We start from the raw sequence: 6,438 nt of genomic DNA on the forward strand, positions 1-6,438 counted from the left end.
CACAAAATTTGAGACTGACTATAAACTATACCTTTCCTTCTCCCACAACTCTTACTTGATTACACAGCTTTTTGTTGCAGCTGTAGGGCAAAAATGGTTCCTTACTGCTGTCTAAAAAACTGTGTGAAAGGTTCCGCGACCCTTTGATTCACTTTTTAGGGCAGAGTTTTTGTTGTTGGCTTTGCTCTGCTGTAAGAGAACTGTCCTGGTTTTGACACTGATGACACTACTTTTAACCCACATCTTTTTAGGTTTTTTTTTTAACATATATTTAGGGTGGTTTTGTACAACCAGGCAATAATAGCTCTCCTAATAAGTGTTGTGACCGGGGAGAGTGTGCGGAGCCAAGCTTAATTTAAAGTTCATCTTCCAATAGGAAATCACCCCACAAGCAGTGGAAAGCACGTCCCTAAATATCTCATTGCCAACATACATCTCGGTGGCTGTATTTACACTGCCCCTGTGGCAGTGGTTATTTAATAATTCCAGGCCTGCCGTGGCTCATCGTGCTGACTGGTGTGCTCCACACGAGGAGAAGCCCTCCTGAGCTGGATACTCTGTAGTTCACTCCTGGCTGTAGCAGACAACCCCATGGGATTCCTGACTTCCTTTGACCCCGCTGGAGCTGAGGGCAGCATCTCTGTGGGTAAGACCCTTCTTGCAGGTGTTCCCAGGAACAGTCCCCTCTGCATTTGGCCAAGTGCCCGCGGGATCAGAGTCCGACTTGGATCAGCGTGGACTTGGAGGGGTGAGGGGTGGTGAGTGGATGTACCTTGTTTTCCCCAACCTCTCGAACTGGCCCTCTTCCAGCAGGCCGGCTGGTGGCACTGTTAATCAGCTGCAGCAACTCACAGTGCTTCTCCAGCCTGGAAAAACGCTCACTCTTTCCCAGAATTAAAACACCAATTACACTTTTTTCTTTGGCAGCTTGACTGAGCACATAATTTCAGTCTGCAGACTCAAGGCTCTGTTCCTCCACCTCTTCTTTTTCCTGCATGTTTATTGCCCTTCGTTAAAAGCTTTAGTTCCCAAGTATTCTTGTGCACGCAGTCTTGTTCCTCAGCTTGACACACACCTAGGGGTTCTCTGGCCACCAGCTGCACATGAACAGAGGATTTGTCCTGTGGCTGGGTCCCCCAGAGCAGACTGAAGTAGTGTGTCTGCCCACTATGGCCAGCTATTTCCCTTTTGAGGCCTCATGCTTTCCTTTGTTCCAGCCTCTGTCCTCTGCCCTCCACCCTGCTATGACTGACCAGGGTTACAAAGGAGAGGAGGGCTTACTGTCAATGTCCCTTAGCCCTTAAGGTCTGCAGGAGCTGAGAGGTACCTGTAAAACAGAGGAAAGGTCGTGTTGTGTAACAGATTCTAGCCCTCCAACTCAGGGGCACGTAAATAAATCAGGTTCTTCTCCTCTCTCCTCCTTTTCAACTGTACAGATGAAATCTACCTTATTTTGTTCCCTTTAAATATACTTAGGAAGTGCTTCTGTAGTGTGGGAACTTTGTTGTGGGATTTTTGCTTTCCCTTTTTTTAAAAACAATATTCTTTAGTATTTTTTAAATCTGCTGAACCCAAAGAAGAGCTCTACCTCTGTCTGCTTTGAAATGGAAGTGAGATTTCAACTGAATCCTGAACTGGGTTTTTCAGAATCTCAGCCAAGTGAAGTTTTTCTAGTGTTGCTACCCACCACCATTTCTCTTTATTTGGGCAGAAATCATGTTTTTCAGATAATTAATTCCATAAAGGGCTCAGCAGCTTTTGTACGAGTTGCTATACAAAATAAATGTGTCATGCTGTTTCTTCAGCTGCGCAGTACTAGGCATTTTCCCGTTCTAAATAGCAACCACCCCAAAAGGGAAGGAAGGAGTTCTTCTGTAGTCATGTCCCTCCGGCCTCTCTCTCTCTCTTTTTCCAGATAAGATTTTTTACAGCAGAAGAGCTGAAAAGTGGCATTTTGTGCATTTCTGTCATTGCACGTTTACTTAAACATTCGCTGTAAGCTGCTGGACTGGGGTCGGCAGCTGAGAGCACGATCAGGCACAGCTCAGACTGGCTGTACGAGCAGTTTCATCAGACAGGACCTATGAAGTGACATCCAGTCTCAGGAGAAAACTTTGCACCCTGTGCTGGAGGCTCCAGCTGATGCTACATAAAAGCAGGCTGTAATTCAGAGTGACATTTATCCTTGTGTTGGCTCAGCTCACGCTTGTGTTTCTTGACAAAGCATTGCCTCTGATTCTCAGGGCATTATGCACGCAAATTTTGTCTTTAGCGGCCTGTAACTTGAGAATGATCTTTCCCTTCCATTCAGGAAGTAGTAAAAACACTACCAAGCTCAGAAATCAATCAGGTTTTATGGATATATGTAGATATGTGATTTTATCACTGAATTTTGTCAGAGACAAAAATTATCTAGATATGTCACTGTGTGTTGTGAGGAAGGTGGAGCCTGGATTTTGAAGAAGACGACTGGTTTCCAAGGTGATGGAGAAAATCTACATCAAATTCAACCTCGGTATCTTAACAAAAATATTGTACGTGTGTATCTCCAAACCGAGCAGAATCTGACCCACAAAAATGATCAGTAGAAAAATAAAAGGATAAGGAGATTGAGTCATTTAAAAATAAGTGAAGCCAAGGTCCTAGAGGAAAAAGCAAACTTTCGTGCTGAGAGGTGACTCAAAAGTGTAACATACATGTCAAATTGTGTGAAAACTGCCACCACTTCACAATACGTGATCCTGGAAGAGAGAGAGTAGACCTTTATTCAGATGATTACAGTGAGTAGCAGTGTGACCAGCAAATCAAAGTGTAAGACAGAATGATTCAAAACCCTCATGGATTTGCCATAACAAAGGATAATGTCTACATTTCAGAAAGTGCCTCATCTCTCCCTGGTTTTCTGTGCAACTCATGTTTTTCACAGTGAAAAGTCCAAGCCTGAGGAATGCAGTAGATAGATTAGTAGAATTACATATGAGTATCTTCTCTAGAACGCAGATCTCTGTATCATTTTGGATTTCCTACAGGTGTGTGTATTTCATGTTGGACTACACCATCCACCCATCTTGGCCCTGGTCAGATGGTACTGCATTGGTGGGGAGACACATAGACCCTTCAGAAAATGTGATGAAGACAGGAACTGTCTGGATCCTCATGTTTCAGGCAGGAGGAGAGTGCTCCCGCTTGCACTTGTGTGTGTTTCTTCAAAGCTAAGGATAGAAACAACCCCCTCAAGGAGCTGTATGAAAAGAGAATGCTAATCATACTGCTGTTGGAAAAAAACAAATCAACAGAGAGTTAAGAAAAGACAGAAGTTGCTTTTTTTAAAATCTTAAAAAGGCTTGGGTTTTGGTGGCTCAAGCAGAAAAGAACTATTTTATTAACTTATTTGCTGAAATAAGTTCAGGGCATCTACTAGCCTTTCTCTGCTGCTTCCAGTGAATTTGAGGTTGCAGCATTGACATTCACATGATAAGGATTGCTCTTTTTTCCATAGAAGAGAGGCAAATTTGGAGCAAATCAAAGGTATTGATGATCTCATAAATCTCATAAAATGATCTCCAGTCTGCTGTGGAAAGGGATGATGAATCTGAAATCATATCCCTTTCTCGTGTGCCACTTCATGAAACACTTTGGGCCTAGCTTCATATGAGTGCCCTAGCTCCTCACCTATCAGTGTATGCTTCTAAGATCAAGCCATAAAGCAGTGCCAGACCATATACTTCACCACTCACAAATCCTTCCTAAAACATCTGGTTGCTGTTCCAGCAGGAACAGGAAAAGATCAAAGCAGAGGAGAAGGGAACAGTGAAAGTGTCTTGCATTACAAGCACACTCTGGACCAGAGACCAACTTTGTTTGGCATGGACATAGTAGAGTCCACTAACGTGATTCAGGATTGGCACATCTGACACACCAGGAGCGGGGATATTTTACTTTGGAGAAGATGTTTCAGAGTGGAGTTATGTGTGTAAATGTGTATCAATATGTATAAAAATCCGTTGGAAGGGAGTAAAGTGGAGCCAGACTCTTCTGAGAGGGACCTGGTGGAAGAAGAAGAGGGGACAGATGCCAACTGAGGTACACGAAATTGCATTTAAATGTGAGAAAAACCCCATTTTTACTATGCATGTGTTAAACACTGGACTAGATTGCCTAGGGAGCTTGTGGACTCTGTCTTTGGAGATGTTCAAAACCCTGCCTGGCACAGACCTGAGCAACCTGCTTTAGTTGACCCTGTTCTGAATGGGGAGACTGGACCTCCAGAAGTCCATTCCAACTGAAACAATTCTGTGAATCTATGGGATCCATTCAGGTACCTTAAAGAAAACCCTTATCAACTCTAATTTTACCTATTCTGTAGTGTACAGGAGCAGAGCACTTCACAAATCTCTGAACTATGACCCTACTACACGGGTAGCTGTAGCTTGACTCATACAAAACATTTCCTCATGTCTCAGAGGTTTAAACAGATGATGAGAGATAAGCATGTAACAATATCTCAGAATCTGCCCCTGAGCCCATCTTCAGTGTATTCCTCCTTTGCCAGTCTTCTGTGTAACACCTTGACCTAGTTAGGTGTGAGGGGCTTCACAGCTGGGTCTAACAGGTGTCTGGGCAGGGCATGGGTGCTGGTCCTCACTGAGGTTTGTATACATCCCTAGCTTAGATCTCTTAGCAATCTCCTTTCTGTGGGGTACTGCAACAGTTCCTGCTGCTCTAAACCATGAAATGGCTATTGAGAAACTCTCTAAATATTCTTGAGCAGCTGCTGGGGCAGCATGGTAGGAAAGGAACTAGATTTAGCAGAGTTTCTTTTTTGCTTCCAAAGAAGTCTAGTTAAAAGACCTTTGGTAAAGGCCTCTTTCACTTGTTAAGGTTTTCCCCTGAGTTTCCATAGCCTTTGCTCCTTGCAGAGTCTCTCCCTTGCCCCAGAGGTGTGTCCTACGTAAGCTCAAGCGTTGTCTTCTGTCACATTTCGCCCACCTCTGCGCAGGGAGGGACACAAGCTCATGAGCAGCGGAGAGCTCTTAGGAGGCAGTGAGACTGAGGCAGGCTTTCAGCAGGGTGTCAGACGCTTTTCAGGGCAGAGACATTCCCTGGAATGCAGCAGAGTACTCAGGCCTTGGGCAAGTTTAGACACATGTTGATGCATAATACAAGATGGAGCCTATCAGTTGATATCAGACTCTTCCAGTCAGTCGCAGGGTTGGGTAAGCATGTATGCCATGCAAAATAGGAGGTAATGTAACTACCAAATCAGTGATTTGGAAAGGTTTCTTGTCATTCCTGGTTGACTGTATCATTGTGAGGTCATTCTGTGGGCTATGGGTGTTGTGTAGGGGGCAAGCACCACAAGTAAAAGTGTGACCTTTCGGAAAAAGGAAGTGAAGGCGAAGTGGAGGGGAAAAATAAAAGATGCCATTGACAGAAGCTACAATAATGCAAAACATACACCATTTAATAGGAAAAACTTCAGTTTCTTCTGCATTTGTTCCATTTGTGGCCTGGGTCATTCCTGAGCAGTTCAAATTGCAGGACTGGAATCTAGGAGGTCTAGATTTTCTTCATACATTCTCAGTTGCTAGCTCACTGTATGTCCTGAAAACTTAAATATTTTTAAAGGGTAAGACAACCCGTAGGTGAAATGAAGCAACATTTACATGTAATGTAATGAAGAAAAAGTGACTTGTGCTAACATAGGACTCTCCTGTTTCCTTCCCACCTGCCCAGAGCAAGTGGTGCCAGGAATTTGATGCCCAAGGCAGGCTTCAGGCAAACCAGGCCCTTCTCCCTGGGCAGCAGGAGGTTCTTTCTCATGGCAGTCTCTTGTGACCAGAGGCAAAGGGAGCTGCAGCTGCAGGCTTTGGGTGGAGGAACAGACCGAGCCGTCCCGAAAGCGAGACATTAGAATGCCTGGCAATACACTTAGCCGTGGAGGAAACCCAAGGACACCGTTGTCTGGGATGGGATAGCTCCAAGTGACTGATCTTTCTCCCGGAGGAGAAGGTGATGGCATAGGACAGGCGAGGAGCATGGCTGGGTGGAGGAGAGCCGCAGAGCCTTGGAAGACCTGTGGGGCTCACGGGGTGAGCACCGGGAGCAAAGAGGGGGGCGATGGGGAAGGCAGCGGCAGGAGATGTGAAGTATGCCCGAGGTGCAGAGAAGGCTGAACGACGGGGAGAGGTTCAAGCGTCAAATCAGGCCCCGGGGGCTGAGGAGCGGGTCCCGCCGCAGAGCCCCACCAGCGGCGGCTGCAACTGGGCCCGGCTCCGGCGGGATTCAGGGCCCGTAGTCCCATCACGCGTGAGGGCGGCCTATTCCCGGGCAGGGAAGCCTCGCCCGGAGGCGGTGGCTCCGGCGGGGGAGGGACCGGGTGCGGGGCGGTGCCGGGCACAGGAAGCGGAAAGCGGCCGCGGCAGCAGCGACGGCGGC

This window comes from Hirundo rustica, chromosome 2 (genome assembly GCF_015227805.2).
Source record: "Hirundo rustica isolate bHirRus1 chromosome 2, bHirRus1.pri.v3, whole genome shotgun sequence".
NCBI classification, from domain to species: Eukaryota; Metazoa; Chordata; class Aves; order Passeriformes; family Hirundinidae; genus Hirundo; species Hirundo rustica.